The sequence below is a fragment of the Lygodium microphyllum genome, chromosome 9 (assembly GCF_053477565.2).
Source record: "Lygodium microphyllum isolate KBCC chromosome 9, Lygodium_microphyllum_v1.1.10, whole genome shotgun sequence".
NCBI classification, from domain to species: domain Eukaryota; kingdom Viridiplantae; phylum Streptophyta; class Polypodiopsida; order Schizaeales; family Lygodiaceae; genus Lygodium; species Lygodium microphyllum.
In genome coordinates this window covers 70824305-70845492 of record NC_141143.1, presented here as the reverse complement: position 1 = coordinate 70845492, position 21188 = coordinate 70824305, and positions in this window count along the sequence as shown.

The window sequence follows — 21188 nt, the reverse complement described above, 5'->3', positions numbered from 1 at the left end:
ATGGTCCTAGTCCGCGAGGCCATGAGGGTGTGTTTGTCTGTTATGAGTATGAGGTCCGGCTAGTGCCATAGCCAGTGCCGGCCCATTTCAGGTCCCATCAATAACGCTTTGCTAGAAAGAAGCATTACAGTCAAACTTTAGCAATGGTAGATATTGGATCCATTTCATGGATTCATAGCAGCAATAATGCTCTAAGTATATCTTCAATGAATTGGTTGACTCTTTTCGTTAGGCCACTAGTTTAAGGGTGATAGGCTGTACTAAAATAAAGTTGAGTCCCAATGGCCTGAAATATCTCTCTCCAAAAGTGAGATATGGAGAGGGAGTTGCGGTCCCTAATGATCCTTCTAGACAACCAATGGAGTCTAAATATATACTTAAGGAATAATCTAGCAATAATTTTAATCACATTAGGGGGGTCCTATGGGACACGAAAAAGGGGGAATTATTACATCCTTCCCCCCTGAAGGGATCCAGATGTCCTCATCTCGAAAGGAATTGGAGGTATTGTTGGTTGGGAGTACTCTCATCAATCCATGTGCAATCTTCTTTTGGATAGTCCTCTTATTGTATGAGGTACTTTTTAAGAGTTCTACTCCTCAATTGGTTCTCCCGAATATATAGGATTCTATTGGGCTAGAGCTCAAGGACTCCTTGGCTTGCCATTACAACTTGTTGATCATTGAGTACATGGCTAGGATTGGATACGTATTTCGTTAGCAGGGTAATATGAAATACATTGTGAACCTTTACGTTCTCAAGGAGTTGGAGTTTGTAGGCATTCGGCCCTAGGCACTTGAGGATCTTTTAGGGCCTGCAATACCTTGGACTTAGCTTTTTAAACTCTCCCAATGATAAAGAGATGTACTTGGGTTGTCCATGAATAAAAACCATATCTCCTTCTTTAAAGAGCCGCTCTTGCCTATTTAGATCTGCATAGGCCTTCTATGTATCCTTGGTGGCTCGAATGTCTTATGTAATGACCTTGACCTGCTCATCCATTTCCTCTGGCATTTTCTTGGAGGCTTCGACCCTTAAGGTAGGATCTAAAAAATTCATTGGAGTACGAGACTCATGCCCATAAAATGCTTGAAAATGTGTCATTTGAATGCTTTGTTGGTAAGAAGCATTATGGGTGAATTGTACCAATGGTAGATATTGGACCCATTTGTTAGGTTCGTAGTAACAATATGGTCTAAGAATATCTTCAATGACTTGGTTGACTCTCTACGTTTGGTCATTAGTTTGAGGGTGATAGGCTATACTGAAAGAGAGTTGAGTCCCAATGGACTCAATTATCCCTCTTCAAATGTGAGATGTGAAAAGGGAGTCACGATTACTAATGATCTTTCTTGGCAAATGATGGGGTTTGAATATCTCCTTAATGAATAATCAAGCAATAATTTTAATTATATTGGGGGGGGGGTCCTATGGGACATGAAAAAGGGGGGTTTTATTACATCCTCATCCCTTTAAGGGATTGAAATGTCCTCATCTCGAAGGGAATTGTGGGTATTGTTGGTTGAGAATGCTCTCATCACTCCATGTGGCATCTTCTTTTGGATATTGTTTCCACTCGATGAGGTACCTTTCATAGTTCTACTACTCAATCACTTCTCCCGAATATCTAGGATTCTATCGGCCCGAAGCTCAAGGACTCCTTGACTTGGCATTAAAACTTATTGATCATCAAATACCTGGCTAGGATTGGATACGTATTTCTTTAGTAGGCTAACATGAAATACATTGTGAACCTTTACATTCTCAGGGAATTGGAGTTTGTAAGCATTGGGTGTTAGGCACGGCCTTAGGAACTTGAGGATCCTCTAGTGCCCACAATACCTTTTGGACTTAGCCTTTTAAACTCTCCCAATGAGAAGGAGCTCTTCTTGGGTCATACATGAATAAAAACCATATCTCCTTCTTTGAAGAGCCACTTGCCTATTTAAATCTGCATAGGCCTTCTTCCTATCCTTGGTGGCTCTAATGTCTTATATGATGGCCTTGACCTACTTATCCATTTCCTCTAGCATTTTCTTGGAGGCTTGTAGCCTTAAGGTAGGATCTAAAAATTTCAGTGGAGTATGACAATTATGCCCATACAATGCTTTAAAAGGTGTCATTTGAATGCTTTGCTGGTAAGAAGCGTTATAGCCAAACTCTACCAATGGTTGATATTGGATCTGTTTCTTAGGTTCACGATAGCAATATGCTCTAAGAATATCATCAATGACTTGGCTGACTCTCCCTGTTTAGCCATCACTTTGAGGGTGATAGGCTATACTGAAACAGAGTTGAGTCCTAATGGCCTCAGATATGCCTTCTACTCATGTATCCATAGTTGATATGTAGCAGAGCATCGATATGACAGGACCTAGTAGTCAAGCAGCATCCCCATGGACAGGGAGATTGAGGAGCTCACCATCCACTGACACCAGTATGTCAGTGAGGGGGAGATATGATGTCGTGGACAAAGGAAAAGAGAAAGTTACTGAGGATGTATCTGGGATGATGACACCTGGTAGAATGACTTCTGGATATGAGTCCACTGATACTTTAGACAACGAACTTGGTATTCCAACTGTCTATACGCCTGGCGCAAGGCAGAGCAGGGAGGGGAATCGAACAGTGCACCACAGCTTAGACGCTCACAGAGGGTCAGATATCCTGTTGACAGGTTGACATATAGTAGCTACACTGCAAAGCATTATGCTTACATGACAAAAGTGATGGAGATCAAAGAACCAGGTACATATGCTGAAGTAGTGGAAAATGAGAACTAATGTGCAGCCATGGATGAAGAAATGAATGCCTTGGCTGAAAATAAGACATGGGATCTTGTTCCACAGCCTGAAGGAAAAAATACTATTGGCTACAAATGAGTCTACAAAATTAAACGCAAGTCGGATGGCAGTGTGGAAAGGTACAAAGCTAGGCTGGTTGCTAAGGGGTATGCCCAATAGTATGGACTTGATTATGAGGAAACATTCAGCCCTGTTGCCAAGATGGAAACCATACGCACTGTGATTGCCTTAGCTGCTGCTAGAGGATGGAAATTACAGCAAATGGACGTTAAGAATGCATTTCTTAATGGTGACTTAGCAGAGGATGTCTATATGGTTCAGCCAGAAGGGTATGTTCACCCTGATTTTCAGCATTATGTATGCAAGCTGAAAAAGGCACTATATGGGCTGAAGTAGGCTCCAAGAGCTTGGCATGCTAGGATCAGTAACTACTTGCAGAGGTGGGGATTTACTGTTGGTAGGGCTGGTCATAGCCTGTTTACAAAGAAGACTGACAATGGCTTAGTAGTGCTGGTCATATATGTTGATGACTTGATAATCACTGGTGATGATGACTTGGGCATACAGCATGTAATGAAAATGTTGAAATCTGAATTTGACATGAAAGATCTAGGTGAATTGAAGTACTTTTTGGGCATTGAGGTAATCAAGGCTGAAAATGGTTTATGGCTGATGCAGAAACATTATGCCATGGAAATGTTGAAGAAGTATGGCATGGCTGAATGCAAACCATTGGATACACCCCTTGATCAGAATGTCAAGTTGGACATTAGCACTGGAGTTGAAATTCAGGATGTGACTATGTACAGGTAGATGGTTGGAAGTCTGATCTACTTGACCATCACTAGGCCGGATTTGAGTTATGCAGTTGGGCTCATAAGTCAGTTTATGCAGAAGCCCAAGAAGCCACATCTGGATGCTGTTAGGCGGATTATGAGGTATGTTAATTCCACTGTAGATTATGGGTTGTTCTATATGAGAGATAAGCCCTTGAAACTAGTTGGATACATAGATGCGGATAGGATAGGATGCTCATATGATCGAATATCTACGAGTGGTTATGCTTTTGGTCTTGGAAGTGGCATGATCAGCTGGAGCAGCAAGAAGCAACCAACAGTTGCATTGTCTAGTACTGAGGCATAGTACAGGGGTGCTGCATTGGCAGCATGTGAGATTTCATGGCTGCTCAAGCTTATGGCTGATTTGGATAATCAAGTGGATGCTCCAGTGACCTTACTCTATGACAATCTCAGTAGTGTACTCCTGGCAACGAATCCAGTATACCATGCTAGGACAAAACACATAGAGGTACACTACCATTTTATCAGAGAGATGGTTCTTACAGGGAGAGTAGATCTTATTCATGTGAAGACTGATGAACAGGTTTCAGATATCTTTACCAAGTCTTTGGGTAAAGATAAGTTTAGTAGTTTTAGACAACTACTTGGAGTTCATCAGATGATTTGAGCTTGAGGGGGAGTGTTAGAATATCAAGCTCATACTATTCTCCTGCTAGTATGAATGACCGATATTAGTTTTGTCCAGCTGTATCAGCAAGTGTGGGACATTAAATAAGTCCTGTGGTCTTAGACCCAGTGTGAATGGTCCTAGGACCTTAGTACTATTGTATACACTTACTCTTTGTGTGTGGTGATATAGAATGAATGAATGAAGAAGATGAGAGCATGCTTGCTCCTCACTCCGTCTCTGTCTCTCTCAATCTCAACAGAGAGTACTCTAGTCAATCCATGTGGCATCTTCTTTTGGATAGTCTTTCAACTCAACAAGGTACCTCTGAGAGTTCTACTACTCAAGTGCTTCTCCAAAATATATGGAATTCTATCAGGCCAGAGCTCAAGGATTCCTGGGCTTGGCATTACAAATTGTTGATCATTGTGTACATAGCTAGGTTTGGATACGTATTTCTTAAGCAAGCTAACATGAAATATATTGTGAACCTTTACATTCTTGGGGAGTTGGAGTTTGTAGGCATTGGGTCCTAGGCGCTTGAGGATCCTGTAGGGCCTGCAATACCTTAGACTTAGCTTTTTAAGCTGTCCCAATGATAAGGAGGTTTACCTGGGTTGGACACAAATAGAAACCATATCTCCTTCTTTAAAGAGCTGCTCTTGTAAATTTAGATGTGCATAGGCCTTGTGCCTATCCTTGGCGGCTCTAATGTCTTGTCTGATGGCCTTGAACTGCTCATCCATTTCATCTAGCATTTTCTTGGAGGCTTCTACCCTTAAGGCAGGATCTAAAAATTTCATTGGAGTATGAGAATCATGCCATAAAATGCTTGAAAAGGTGTCATTTGAATGCTTTGTTGGTAAGAAGAATTATGGACGAACTCTACCAAGGATAGATATTGGACCCATTTTATTAGGTTTGCGACAATAATATGGTCTAAGAATATCTTCAATGACTTGGTCGACTCTCTACGTTTGGCGATTAGTTTGAGGGTGATAGGTTGTAGGGAAAGAGAGTTAAGTCCCAATGGCCTCAAATATCCCTCTCCAAAAGTGAGATATGAAGAGGGAGTCACGGTGACTATTGATCTTTCTTGGCAAATGATGGGGTCTGAATATCTCATTAATGAATAATCTTGCAATAATCTTAATTATATTGGGGGTGTCCTATGGGATACGAAAAACTGGGGGGTTATTGCATCCTTATCCCCTTAAGGGAATGATATGTCCTCATCTTGAAAGAAATCGGGGGTATTGTTGGTTGAGAGTACTCTCATCAATCCATGTGGCATCTTCTTTTGGATAGTCTTTCCACTCGATGAGGTAGCTTTCAGAGTCCCACTACTTAGTTGCTTCTCCCGAATATCTAGGATTCTATCGGGTGAGAGCTCAAAGAATCCTTGGCTTGGCATTACAACTTGTTGATCATTGAGTACCTCACATTGAGTACTTGTCTAGGATTGGATACGTATTTCTTTTGCAAACTAATAGGAAATACATTGTGAACCTTTTCATTCTCGAGGAGTTGGGGTTTGTAGGTACTGGGCCCTAGGCACTTGAGGATCCTGTAGGGCCCGCAATACCTTGGACCTAGATTTTTAAACTCTCCCAATGATAATGACATCTTCTTGGGTAATACACGAATAAAAACCATATCTCCTTCTTTGAAGAGCCGCTCTTGTCTATTTAAATTTGCATAAGCCTTCTTCCTATCCTTGGTGGCTCTAATGTTTTGTCTGATGGCCTTGACATGGTCATCCATGTTCTATCTAATGGTGTTGACCTGCTCTAATGTCTTGTTTAATGGCCTTGACCTGCTCATACATTTCCTCTAGCATTTTCTTGGAGGCTTCTATCTTGAAGATAGGATTTGAAAAATTCAGTGGAGTACGATAGTCATGCCCATACAATGCTTGAAAAGGTGTCATTTGAATGCTTTGCTAGAAAGAAGCAGTATAGGCAAACTCTACCAATGGTAGATATTGGATCCATTTCTTGGGTTCGTGACAACAATATTCTCTAAGAATGTCTTCAATGACTTGGTTGATTCTCTCCGTTAGGCCACCAGTTTGAGGGTGATAGGCTGTACTGAAACAATGTTGAGTCTCAATGGCATGAAATATCCCTCTCCAAAAGTGAGATGTGAAGAGGGAGTCGCGGTCACTAATGATCCTTACGTGCATTCAATGGAGCCTGAATATATCCTTAATTAATATTTTGGAAATAATTTTAATTATATTAAGGTGGATTGTATGGGAAACAAAGAAGGGGGTGTTATTACATCCTTCCTCCTTGAAGGGATTGAGATGTCTTCAGCTCGAAAGGAATTGGGGGTACTGTTGGTTGAGAGTACTCTCATCAATGCATGTGGAATCTTTTTCTGGATAGTCCTTGCACTGGATGAGGTACTCTCTTAGAGTTCTACTCCTCAATTGCTTCTCCTGAATATCTAGGATTCTATTGGGCGCCAGAGCTCAAGGACTCCTTGGCTTGGCATTACAACCTGCATGGCTAGGATTGGATCATACATTTCTGTAGCAGGCTAACATGAAATACATTATGAACCTTTACATTCTCGGGGAGTTGGAGTTTGTAGGAATTGGGACCTAGTCACTGGAGGATCTTGTAGGGCCCGCAATACCTTGGACTTAGCTTTTTAAACTTTGCCAATGATAAGGAGCTCTACTTGGGTTGTACATGAATAAAAACCATATCTCCTTGTTTAAAGAGCCCCTCTTCTATATTTAGATCTACATAGTAGTTGTGCCTATCCTTGGTGGCTCTAATGTCTTATCTGATGGTCTTGACCCACTCATCCATTTCCTCTAGCATTTTCTTGCAAGCTTCTACCCTTAAGGTAGGATCTGAGAAATTCAGTGGAGTACGACAGTCATGCCCATACAATGCTTGAAAATGTGTCATTTGAATGCTTTCCTTGTAAGAAGCATTATGGGTGAACTCTACCAAGCATAGATATTGGACCCATTTCTTAGGTTCGCGGCAACAATACGGTCTAAGAATATCTATAATGACTTGGTTGACTCTCTACCTTTGGCCATTAGTTTGAGGGTGATAAGCTGTACTGAAACAGAGTTGAGTCGCAATGGCCTCAAATATCCCTCTCTAGAAGTGAGATGTGAAGAGGGATATGCGGTCACTAATGATCTTTCTTGGCAAACGATGGGGTTATTACATCCTTATCCCCTCAAGAGATCGAGATATCCTCATCTCAAAAGGAATTGGGGATATTGTTGGTTGAGAGTACTCTCATCAATCCATGTGGCATCTTCTTTTGGATAGTCTCTCAACTTGATGAGGTACCTCTGAGAGTTCTACTACTCAATCAGTTCTCTAAAATATCTAGGATTCTATCAGGCTAGAGCTCAAGGACTCCTTGGCTTGGCACTACATCTTATTGATCATTTAGTACATGGCTAGGATTGGATACGTATTTCTTTAGCAGACTAACATGAAATATATTGTGAACCTTTACATTCTTGGGGAGTTGGAGTTTGATGGCCTCAAATATCCCTCTCCAAAAGTGAGATGTGAAGTGGGAATCACGGTCACTAATCATCTTTCTTGGCAAATAATGGGGTTTCAATATCTCCTTAATGAATAATTTGGAAATAATTTTAATTATATTGGGGAGGGGAGGTCCTATGGGACACGAAAAAGTGGAAGATTATTACATCCTTATCCCCTAAGCGAACAAGATGTCCTTATTTCGAAAAGAATTGGGGGTATTATTGGTTGAGAGTACTCTCATCAATCCATGTGGCATCTTCTTCTGGATAGTCCTTCCGCTAGATGAGGTACTCTCTAAGAGTTCTACTACTGAATTGGTTCTTCCGAATATCTAGGATTCTATCAGGCCAGAGCTCAAGGACTCCTTGGCTTGGCATTACAACTTGTTGATCATTGAGTACATGGCTAGGATTGGATACATATTTCTTTGGTAGGCTAACATGAAATACATTGTGAAGATTTAGATTCTCAGGGAGTGGGAGTTTGTAGGCATTGGGCCCTATGCACTTGAGTATCCTATAGGCCCACAATACCTTGGACTTAGCTTTTTTAACTCTCCCTATGATAAGGAGCTCTTCTTGAGTCGTACATGAATAAAAATCATATATCTTTCTTTGAAGAGCTATTCTTATCTATTTAAATTTGCATAGGCCTTCTTCCTATCTTGGCAGCTCTAATGTCTTGTTTGATGGCCTTGACCTACTCATCCATGTCTTCTCTAATGGCCTTTACTTGCTCTAATGTCTTGTTTGATGGCCTTGACCTACTCATCCATGTCTTCTCTGATGGCCTTTACTTGCTCTAATGTCTTGTCTAATGGTCTTGATTTCCTTTAGCATTTTCTTGGAGGCTTCTACTTTTAAGATAGGATCTGAAAAATTTAGTGGAGTATGACAATCATGTCCATGCATTGTTTGAAAAGGTGTCATTTGAATGCTCTGTTGGAAAGAATCATTATAGGCAAACTCTACCAATGGTAGATATTGGATCCATTTCTTGGGTTCACAGCAGCAATATTCATTAGGCCACCAGTTTGAGGGTGATAGGCTGTAATAAAATAGAGTTGAGTCCCAATGGCCTGAAATATCCCTCTTGAAAAGTGAGATATGAAGAGGGAGTTACAGTCCCTAATGATCCTTCTAGACAACCAATGGAGTCTAAATATATACTGGAAATAATTTTAATTATATTAGGGGGCTCTATGGGACATGAAAAAGGGGGGTTATTACATCCTTCCCCCCTAAAGGGATCCAGATGTCCTCATCTCGAAAGGAATTGGAGGTATTGTTAGTTGAGAGTGCTCTCATCAATCCATGTGGCATCTTCTTCTGGATAGTCCTTTTATTTGATGAGGTACCCTCTAAGAGTTCTACTTCTCAATCGGTTCTCCCGAATATATAGGATTCTATCGGGTTAGAGCTCAAGGACTCCTTGGCTTGCTATTACAACACTTGTTGATCATTGAGTAAATGGCTAGGATTGGATATGTATTTCTTTAGCAAGGTAATATGAAATACATTGTGAACCTTTACGTTCTTGAGGAGTTGGATTTTGTAGGCATTGGGCCCTAGGCACGTGAGGACCTTGCAAGGCCGGCAATACCTTGGACTTAGCTTTTTAAACTCTCCCAATGATAAGGCGCTCTACTTGGGTTGTACATGAATAAAAACCATATCTTTTTCTTTAAAGAGCCGCTCTTGTCTATTTAGATCAACATAGGCTTTCTGCCTTTCCTTGTGGCTCTAACGTCTTGTCTGATGGTGTTGACCTCCCTATCCATTTCCTCTAGCATTTTCTTGGAGGCTTCTATCCTTAAGGCAAGAACTGAAAAATTCAGTGGAGTACGACACTCACGCCCATACAATGCTTGAAAAGGTATCATTTGAATGCTTTGCTGGTAAGAAGCATTATAGGCAAACTCTAGCAATGGTAGATATTGGATCCATTTCTTAGGTTCGTGGCACCAATATGCTCTAAGAATATCTTCCATGACTTTATTGACTCTCTATGTTTGTCCGTTATTTTGAGGGTGATAGACTATACTGAAACAGAGTTCAATCCCAATGGCCTCAAATATCCCTCTCCAGAAGTGAGATGTGAAGAGGGATTCGAGGTCACTAATTATCTTTCTTAGCAAATGATGGGGTCTGAATATCTCCTTAATGAATAATATGGCAATACTTTTAATTATATTTGGGGGGGGGGGGGGGGTCCTATGGGACACAAAAAAGTGGAAGGTTATTACATCCTTATCCCCTAAGGGAACGAGATGTCCTCATCTCGAAAGGAATTGGGGGTATTGTTGGTTGAGATTATTCTCATCAATCCATGTGGCATCTTCTTTTGGATAGTCCTTCCACTGGATGAGGTACTCTCTGAGAGTTCTAGTAGTAAATTGGTTCTCCCGAATATCTAGGATTCTATCGGGGGCCAAAGCTCAAGGACTCCTTGGCTTGGCATTACAACTTGTTGATTATTGAGTACATGGCTAGGATTGGATATATATTTCTTTGGAAGCTAACACAAAAATCTTTGTGAGCCTTCACATTCTTGGGGAGTAGGAGTTTCTAGGCATTGGGCCCTATGTAGTTGAGTATCCTGTAGGGCCCACAATACCTTGGACTTAGATTTTTTAACTGTCCCAATGATAAGGAGCTCTTCTTGAGTTGTACAGGAATAAAAACCATATCTCTTTCTTTGAAGAGCCACTCTTATCTATTTAGATCTGCATAGGCCTTCTTCCTATCTTGGCGGCTCTAATGTCTTGTTTGATGGCCTTGACCTACTCATCCATGTCATGTCTGATGGCCTTGACCTGCTCTAATGTCTTGTGTAATGGCCTTCACTTGCTCATCCATTTCATCTAGCATTTTCTTAGAGGCTTCAACCCTTAAGATAGGATCTAAAAAATTTAGTGGAGTACGACGATCATGCCCATACAATGCTTGAAAAGGTGTCATTTGAATGCTTTACTAGAAAGAAGCATTATAGGCAAACTCTACCAAAGGTAGATATTGGATCTATTTCTTGGGCTTGCGGCAACAATATGCTCTTAAGAATATCTTCAATGACTTGGTTGACTCTCTCTATTAGGCCGCAAGTTTGAGTGTGATAGAATTTACTGAAACACAGTTGAGTCCCAATGGCATCGAATATTCCTCTCCAAAAGTGACATGTGAATAGGGAGTCATGGTAAGTAATGATCCTTCTGGGCAACCAATTAAGTCTGAATATATCCTTAATGAAAAATATGGCAATAATTTTAATTATATTGGGGGGGTCTTATGGGACACAAAATAGGGGGGTTATCACATCCTTTCCCCCTGAAGGGATCGAGATGTCCTCATCTCGAAAGGAATTGGGGGTATTGTTGGTTGAGAGTACTCTAATCAATCCATATGCCATCTTCTTTTGGATAGTCCTCAATCGCTTCTCCTGAATATCTAGGATTCTATCAAGACAGAGCTCAAGGACTCCTTGGTTTGGCATTACAACTTGTTGATCATTGAGTACATGGCTAGGATTGGATACGTATTTCTTTAGTATGCTAACATGAAATACATTGTCAACCTTTACATTCTTGAGGAGTTGGAGTTTGTAGGCATTGGGCCCTCGGCAGTTGAGGCTCTAATGTCTTATTTGATAACCTTGACCTGCTTTATCCATTTCCTCTAGTATTTTCTTGGAGCCTTCTACTCTTAAGGCAAGATCGAAAAAATTCAATGGAGTACGATAGTCATGCCCATACAATGCTTGAAAGGGTGTCATTTGAATGCTTTGCTATTAAGAAGCATTATGGGTGAACTCTACCAATGGTAGATATTGGACCTATTCCTTAGGTTTGCAGCAATAATATGGTCTAATAATATCTTCAAAGACTTGGTTGACTCTCTACGTTTGGACATTTATTTGAGGGTGATAGGCTGTACAGAAACAGAGTTGAGTCCCTCTTGCCTCAAATATCCCTCTCTAGAACCGAGATGTGAAGAGGGAGTTGCGGTCACTAATGATCCTTCTAGGTATTCCATGAAGTTTGAATATCTCCTTAAAGAATAATCTAGCAATAATTTAAATTATATTAGGGAGGTCCTATGGGACACAAATAAGGGGGGGTTATTACATCCTTCCCCCCTTAAGGGATCGAGATGTCCTCATCTCGAAAAAAATTGGGGGTATTGTTGCTTGAGAGCACTCTCAACAATCCATGTGGCATCTTTTTCTCAATAGTCCTTCCACTAGATGAGGTACTCTCTGAGAGTTCTAGTACTCAATCGCTTCTCCCGAATCCCTAGGATTCTATCAGGCCATATCTCAAGGACTCCTTGGCTTGGCATTACAACTTGTTGATCATTGAGTACATGGCTGGGATTGGATACATATTTCTTTAGCTGGCTAACATGAAATACATTGTAAATCTTCACATTCTCGGGGGGTTGGAGTTTGTAGGCATTGGGCCCTGGGCACTTGAGGATTGTTTAAGGCCCACAATACCTTGGACTTAGGTTTTTAAACTCTCCCAATGACAAGAAGGTCTTTTGGGTCATACACGAATAAAAAACATATCTCCTTCTTTGAAGAGCCCCTCTTGTCTATTTAAATCTGCATAGGTCTTCTTCCTATCCTTGGTGGCTCCAATGTCTTGTTTGTTGACGGCCATGACTTTTGCTGATCCATTTCCTCTAGCATATTCTCAGAGGCTTCGACTCTTAAGGTAGGATCTAAAAAAGTCAGTTGAGTACGACAATCATGCCCATGTAATGCTTGAAAAGGTGTCATTTGAATGCTTTGCTGGGTAAGAAGCATTATAGGCAAACTCTACCAATGGTAGATATTGGATCCATTTCTTGGGTTTGTAATATACTCTAAGAATATCTTCACTGACGTGATTGACAATCTTTGTTTGGCCACGAGTTTGAGGGTGATAGGCTATACTGAAATAGTGTTGAGTCCCAATGGCCTCAAATATCCCTCTCCAGAAGTGAGATGTGAAGAGGGAGTTGCGGTCACTAATGATCTTTCTTGGTAACTGAGGGAGTCTGAATATCTCCTTAATGAATAATCTAGCAATAATTTTAATTAAATTAGGGGGGTCCTATGGGACACAAAAAAGGGGGGGTTATTACATCCCTATCCCCTTAAGGGATCGAGATGTCCTCATCTCAAAAGGAATTGGGGGTATTGTTGGTTGAGAGTACTCTCATCAATCCATGTGGCATGTTCTTCTCGATAGTCCTTCCACTCGATGAGGTACTCTCTGAGAGTTCTACTACTCAATAGCTTCTCGGAGTATGTAGGATTCTATCGGAAAAGAGCTCAGGGACTCTTTTTCTTGGAATTACAAGTTGGTGATCATTGAGTACATGGTTGGGATTGGAAACATATTTCTTTAGTAGGCTAACATTAAATACATTGTGAACCTTTGCATTCTCCGGGAGTTGGAGTTTGTAGGTAGTGGGAACTAAGCACTTGAGGATCTTGTAGGGCCCGCAATACCTTGGACCTAGCTTTTTAAACTCTCCCAATGATAAGGAGCTCTTCCTAGGTCGTACAAGAATAAAAACCATATCTCCTTCTTTGAAGATATGCCCTTTTCTATTTAAATCTACATAGGCCTTCTTCCTATCCTTGGTGGCTCTAATGTTTTGTTTGATGGCCTTGACGTGGTCATCCATGTTCTATCTAATGGCTTTGGCCTGCTCTAAAGTCTTGTTTAATGGTCTTGACCTACTCATACATTTCCTCTAGCATTTTCTTGGAGGCTTCTACCCTTAAGATAGGGTTTGAAAAATTCAGTGGAGTACGACAGTCATGCCCGTACAATGCTTGAAAAGGTGTCATTTGGATGCTTTGTTAGAAAGAAGCATTATAGGTTAACTCTACCAATGGTAGATATTGGATCCATTTCTTAGGTTCACAACAGCAATATGCTCTAAGAATATCTTCAATGACTTGGTTGACTTTCCTTGTTAGGCCACCAGTTTGAGGGTGATAGGCTGTACTGGAACAGTATTGAGTGTCCCAATGGCCTGAAATATCCCTCTAGAAGTGAGATGTGAAGAGGGAGTCATGGTCACTAATGATCCTTATGGGAAACCAATGGAGTCTGAATATATCCTTAATGTAAAATTTGGCAATAATTTTTATTATATTAGGGGGGTACTATGGGACACGAAAGGGGGGGGCTTATTACATCCTTCCCCCTTGAAGGGATCGAGATGTCCTCATCTCAAAAGGAATTGGGGGTATTTTTTGGTTGAGAGTACTATCATCAATCCATGTCGCATCTTCTTCTAGATAGTCCTTTTATTGGAGGAGGTACTCTCTAAGAGTTCTACTGCTCAATCGCTTCTTCTAAATATCTAGGATTCTATCTGGCTAGAACTCAAGGACTCCTTGGCTTGGCATTACATCTTGTTGATCATTGAGTACATGGCTAGGATTGGATACATATTTCTTTGGTATGCTAACATGAAATACATTTTGAATATTTACATTCTCGGGGAGTTGGAGTTTGTAGGCATTCGACCCTAGGCACTTGAGTATCCTATAGGCCCCGCAATACCTTGGACTTAGCTTTTTTAACTCTCCCAATAATAAGCTTGAGTCGTACAAAAATAAAAACCATATCATTTTCTTTGAAGAGCCACTCTTATCTATTTAAATCTGCATAGGCCTTCTTCCTATCCTTAGCAGCTCTAATGTCTTGTCTCATGGCCTTGGCCTACTCATCCATGGTCCTGACCTGCTCTAATGTCTTGCTTAATGGCCCTGGCCTACTCATCCAATTCCTCTAGCCTTTTTTTGGAGGATTCTACGCTTAAGATAGGATCTAAAAATTTCAGTGGAGTATGACAATCATGCCCATACAATGCTTGAAAAGGTGTCATTTAAATGCTTTGCTAGAAAGAAGCATTATAGGAAAACTCTACCAATGATAGATATTGGGTCCATTTCTTGGTTCTGTGGCAGCAAGATTCTCTAAGAAAATCTTCAATGACTTGGTTGAGTTGGGTTCGTTTGAGGGTGATAGGTTGTACTAAAGCAGAGCTGAGTCCCAATGGCCGCAAGTATGCCTCTCCAGAAGTGAGATGTGAGGAGGGAGTTGCGGTCACTAATGATCCTTTTGGGTGATTCATGGAGTCTAAATATCTCCTTAATGAATAATTTGTCAATAATTTTAATTATATTGGGCGGGTCCTATGGGACACGAAAAGGAGGGGATTATTACAACCTTCCCCGCTGAAAGGATCGAGATGTCCTGATCTTGAAAAAAATTTGGGGTATTGTTTGTTGAGAGTACTCTCTTCAATCCATGTGGCATCTTCTTCTGGATAGTCCTTCCATTGGATGAGGTACTCTCTGAGAGTTGTAATCCTCGATTGCTTCTCCCAAATATCTAGGATTCTATTGTGCAAGAGCTCAAGGACTCCTAGCTTGGCATTACAACTTGTTGATCATTGAGTACATGGCTAGGATTGGATACGTATTTCTTTAGCATGCTAACATGAAAGAGCTGCTCTTGTCTATTTAGATCTGCATAGGCCTTTTGCCTATCCTTGGCGGCTCTAATGTCTTATCTGATAACCTTGATCTACTTATCCATTTCCTTTAATATTTTCTTAGAGCCTTCTACCCTTAAGGCAGGATCTGAAATATTCAATGGAGCACGACAGTCATGCCCATACAATGCTTGAAAGGGTGTCATTTGAATGCTTTTCTGGTAAGAAGCATTATGGGTGAACTCTACCAATGGTAGGTATTTGACCTATTTCTTAGATTTGCGGCAATAATATGGTCTAAGAATATCTTCAAATACTTGGTTGACTCTCTAGGTTTGGCCATTAATTTGAGGGTGATAAGTTGTACAGAAACAGAGTTGAGTCCCTCTAGCCTCAAATATCCCTCTCTAGAACCGAGATGTGAAGAGGGAGTTGCAATCACACTAATGATCCTTCTAGGGAACCCATGAAGTTTGAATATCTCCTTAAAGAATAATCTAGCAATAATTTTAATTATATTAGGGGGGTCCTGTGGGACACAAAAAATGGGGGGTTATTACATCCTTCCCCCCCTTAAGGGATCGAGATGTCCTCATCTCGAAAAAAATTGGGGGTATTGTTGCTTGAGAGCACTCTCAACAATCCATATGGCATCTTCTTCTCAATAGTCCTTCCACTAGATGAGGTACTCTCTGAGAGTTCTAGTACTCAATTGCTTCTCTTGAATCCCTAGGATTCTATCGGGCCATAGCTCAAGGACTCCTTGGCTTGGCATTACAACTTGTTGATCATTGAGTACATGACTAGGATTGGATACATATTTCTTTAGCTGGCTAACATGAAATACATTGTGAACCTTCACATTCTCGGGGAGTTAGAGTTTGTAGGCATTGGTCCCTAGGCACTTGAGGATCGTTTAGGGCCCACAATACCTTGGACTTAGGTTTTTAAACTCTCCCAATGATAGGAAGGTCTTCTTAGATCATACACGAATAAAAAACATATCTCCTTCTTTGAAGAGCCCCTCTTGTCTATTTAAATCTGCATAGGCCTTCTTCCTATCCTTGGTGGCTCCAATGTCTTGTTTGATGGCCGTGACTTGCTCATCCATTTCCTCTAGCATATTCTTAGAGGCTTCGACTCTTAAGGTAGGATCTAAAAAATTCAGTTGAGTACGACAGTCATGCCCATAGAATGCTTGAAAAGGTGTCATTTGAATGCTTTGCTGGGTAAGAAGCATTATAGGCAAACTCTAACAATGGTAGATATTGGATCCATTTCTTGGGTTTGCGGCAGCAATATACTCTAAGAATATCTTCACTGCCATGGTTGACAATCTCCGTTTGGCCAGGAGTTTGAGGGTGATAGGCTATACTCAAACAGAGTTGAGTCCCAATGGCTTCAAATATCACTCTCAAGAAGTGAGATGTGAAGAGGGAGTTGCGGTCACTAATGATCTTTCTTGGTAACCGAGGGAGTTTTAATATCTCCTTAATGAATAATCTATCAATAATTTTAATTAAATTAGGGGAGGTCCTATGGGACACAAAAACGGGGGGGGTTATTACATCCTTATCCCCTTAAGGGATCGAGATATCCTCATGTCAAAAGGATTTGGGGGTATTGTTGGTTGAGAGTACTCTCATCAATCCATGTGGCATGTTCTTCTGGATAGTCCTTCCACTCAATGAGGTACTCTCTAAGAGTTCTACTACTCAATAGCTTCTCAAAATATGTAGGATTCTATCGGGCAAGAGCTTAGGGACTCCTCTGCGTGGAATTACAAGTTGGTGATCATTTAGTACATGGCTAGGATTTGAAACATATTTCTTTAGTAGGCTAACATGAAATACATTGTGAACCTTTGCATTCTCGGGGAGTTGGAGTTTGTAGGTAGTGGGCACTAGGCACTTGAGTTCCTGTAGGGCCCGCAATACCTTGGACCTAGATTTTTAAACTCTCCCAATGATAAGGAGCTCTTCCTAGGTCGTACAAGAATAAAAAACCGTATCTCCTTCTTTGAAGATCCACTCTTGTCTATTTAAATCTGCATAGGCCTTCTTCCTATCCTTGGTGGCTCTAATGTTTTGTTTGATGGCCTTGACATGGTCATCCATGTTCTATCTGATGGCTTTGACCTATTCTAATGTCTTGTCTAATGACCATGACATGCTCATACATTTCCTCTGGCATTTTCTTGGAGGCTTCTACCGTTAATATAGGATTTGAAAAATTCAGTGGAGTATGACAGTCATGCCCATACAATGCTTGAAAAGGTGTCATTTTGAATGCTTTGCTAGAAAGAAGCATTATAGGTGAACTCTACCAATGGTAGATACTAGATCCATTTCTTGGGTTTGCGACAGCAATATGCTCTAATAATATCTTCAATGACTTGGTTGACTCTCCCTGTTAGGTGACCAATTTGAGGGCGATAGGCTGTACTGAAACAGTGTTGAGTCCCGGTGGCCTAAAATATCCCTCTCTAGAAGTGAGATGTGAAGATAGAGTCTTGATCACTAATGATCCTTATGGGAAACCAATGGAGTCTAAATACATCCTTAATGAAAAATCTGGCAATAATTTTATATATTAGGGGGGTCCTATGGGACACGAAAAGGAGGGAAGCTTATTATATCCTTCCCCCTTGAAGGAATCAAGATGTCCTCATGTGGAAAGGAATTGGGGGTATTGTTGGTTGAGAGTACTCTCATCAATCCTTGTGGCATCTTCTTCTGGGTAGTCCTTCCACTAGATGAGGTACTCTCTAAGAGTTCTAGTCCTCAATTTCTTCTCCCGAATATCTAGGATTTGGCAAGAGCTCAAGGACTCCTTGGCTTGGCATTACAACTTGTTGATCATTGAGTACATGGGTAGGATTGGATATGTATTTTTATAGCGGGCTAACATGAAATACATTGTGAACCTTTATATTCTCGAGGAGTTGGAGTTTGTAGACATTGGGCCTGAGGCATTTGAGTATCTTGTAGCGCCCGCAATACCTTGGACTCTGCTTTTTAAACTCTCCCAATGATAAGGAGCTCTTGGGTATTCACATTTGCATAGGCCTTCTTCCTATCCTTGGTGGCTCTAATGTCTTATTTGATGGCGTTGACCTGCTCATCCATGTCCTGTTTGATGGCCTTCACCTGCTCTAATGTCTTGTCTAATGGCCTTGACCTGCTCATCCATTTCCTCCAACATTTTCTTGGAGGCTTCTACTCTTAAGACAGCATATGAAAAATTCAGTGGAGTACTGTTGTCATGCCCATCCAATGCTTGAAAAGGTATCATTTGAATGCTTTGCTATAAAGAAGAATTATAGGAAAACTCTACCAATTGTAGATATTGGTTGACTCTCTCCGTTTGGCCATCAATTTAAGGGCGATAGGCTATACTAAAAGAGAGTTGAGTCCCAATGGTCTCAAATATCCCTCTCTAGAAGTGAGATGTAAAGAGGGAGTCACAGTCACTAATGATCCTTATTGGGAACCCATGGAGTTCAAATATCTCCTTAATGAATAATCTAGCAATAATTTTAATTATATTAGGGGGTGTCCTATGGGACACAAAAATGGGGGGCTATTACATTGTTCCTCCCTTAAGGGATCGAGATGTACTCATTTTGAAAAAAATTGGGGATATTGTTGGTTGAGAGTAGTCTCATCAATCCATGTTGCATCTTCTTCTTGATAGTCCTTCCACTAGATGAGGTACTCTCTCAGACTTCAACTACTCAATTGCTTCTCTTGAATATCTAGGATTGTATCGGGCCAGAGCTCAAGGACTCATTGGCTTGGCATTAGGAATTGTTGATCATTCAATACATGGCTAGGATTGGAAACATATTTCTTTAGCAAGCTAACATGATATACATTGTGAACCTTTACATTCTTGGGGAGTTGGATTTTTTAGGCATTAAGCCCTAGGCACTTGAGGATTGTGCAGGGCCCGCAATACCTTGGACTTACCTTTCTAAACTCTCCCAATGATAAGGAGCTCTTCTTGGGTCATACTAGAATAAAAACCATATCTCCTTCTTTGAGGAGCCGCTCTTGTCTATTTAAATTTACATAGGCCTTCTTCCTATCCTTGGTAGCTGTAATGTGTTGTTTGATGGCCTTGACCTGGTCATCCATGTCCTGTCTGATGGTCGTGACTTGCTCTAATGTCTTTTCTAATGGCCTCGACCTGCCCATCCATTTCCTCTAGCATTTTCTTGGAGGTTTTGATTCTTAAGGTAGGATCTGAAAAATTCTGTGGAGTACAACAATCATGCCCATATAATGCTTGAAAAGGTGTCATTTGAATGCTTTGCAAGAAAGAAGCATTATAGGTGAACTCTGTCAATGCTAGATATTGGATCCATTTCTTGGGTTTGTGTCAGCAATATGCTCTAAGAATATCTTCAATGACTTGGTTGAATCTCTCCGTTAAGCCACCAGTTTGAGGGTGATAGGTTGTACTGAAATAGAGTTGAGTCCCAATGGCCTGAAATATCCCTCTCTAGAAGTGAGATGTGAAGAGGGAGCCACAGTCACTAATGACCCTTCAAGGAAACCAATGGATTCTGAATAAATCCTCAATGAAAAATCTGGCAATAATTTTAATTATATGAGGGGGGGTCCTATGGGACACGAAAAAGGGGCGTTATTACATCCTTCCCCTCTTAAGCTCATCTCGAAAGGAATTGGGGGTATTGATGGTTGAGAGTACTCTTATCAATCCATGTGGCATCTTATTCTGGATAGTCCTTCCATTGGATGAGGTACTCTTTGAGAGTTCTAGTCCTCCATTGCTTCTCCTGAATATCTAGGATTCTATCACGCAAGAGCTCATAGACTCCTTGGCTTAGCATTACAAGTTGTTGATCATTGAGTGCATGGCTAGGATTGGATACGTATTTCTTTATTAGGCTAACATGAAATAGATTGTGAACCTTTACATTCTCAGGGAGTTGGAGTTTGTAGGCATTCGGCCCTAGGCACTTGAGTATCTTGTAGGGCCCGCAATACCTTGAACTTATCTTTTTAAACTCTAAAAATGATAAGGATCTCTTCTTCGATCGCACACGAATAAAAACCATATCTTCTTCTTTGAAGAGCTACTCTTGTCTATTTAAATCTGCATAGGCCTTCTTCCTATCCTCGGCAGTTGTAATGTCTTGTTTGATGGCCTTGACCTGCTCATCCATGTCCTGTTTGATGGCCCTGACTTGCTCTAATGACTTTTCTAATGGCCTAGACCTGCTCATCCATTTCCTCTACCATTATCTTGGAGGTTTTGATTCTTAAGATAGGATCTAAAAAATTGAGTGGAGTATGATAGACATATCCATACAATGCTTGAAAAGGTGTCATTTGAATGCTTTGCTAGAAAGAAGCATTATAAGCAAACTCTAGCAGTGGTAGATATTGGATCCATTTCTTAGGTTCCCAGCAGCAATATGCTCTAAGAATATTATCAATGACTAGGTTGACTCTCTCCGTTTGGCCATTAGGTTGAGAGTGATAGGCTCTACTGAAATAGAATTGAGTCCCAATGGCTTCCAATATCCCTCTCCAGAAGTGAGATGTGAAGAGGGAGTCGCGATCACTAATGATCCTTCTAGGCAATCCATAGAGTGTGAATATCTCCTTATTGAATAATCTAGCAATAATTTTAATTATATTAGGAGGGGTCCTATGGGACAAAAAAAGGAGGGGTTACTACATCCTTCCCCCACTTAAGGGATTGAGATGTCCTCATCTCGAAAGAAATTGGGGGTATTGTTGGTTGAGAGTACTCTCATCAATCCTTGTGGCATCTTCTTTTGGATAGTCCTTCCACTAGATGAGGTACTCTCTAACAGTTCTAGTTCTCAATTGCTTCTCCCGAATATCTAGGAT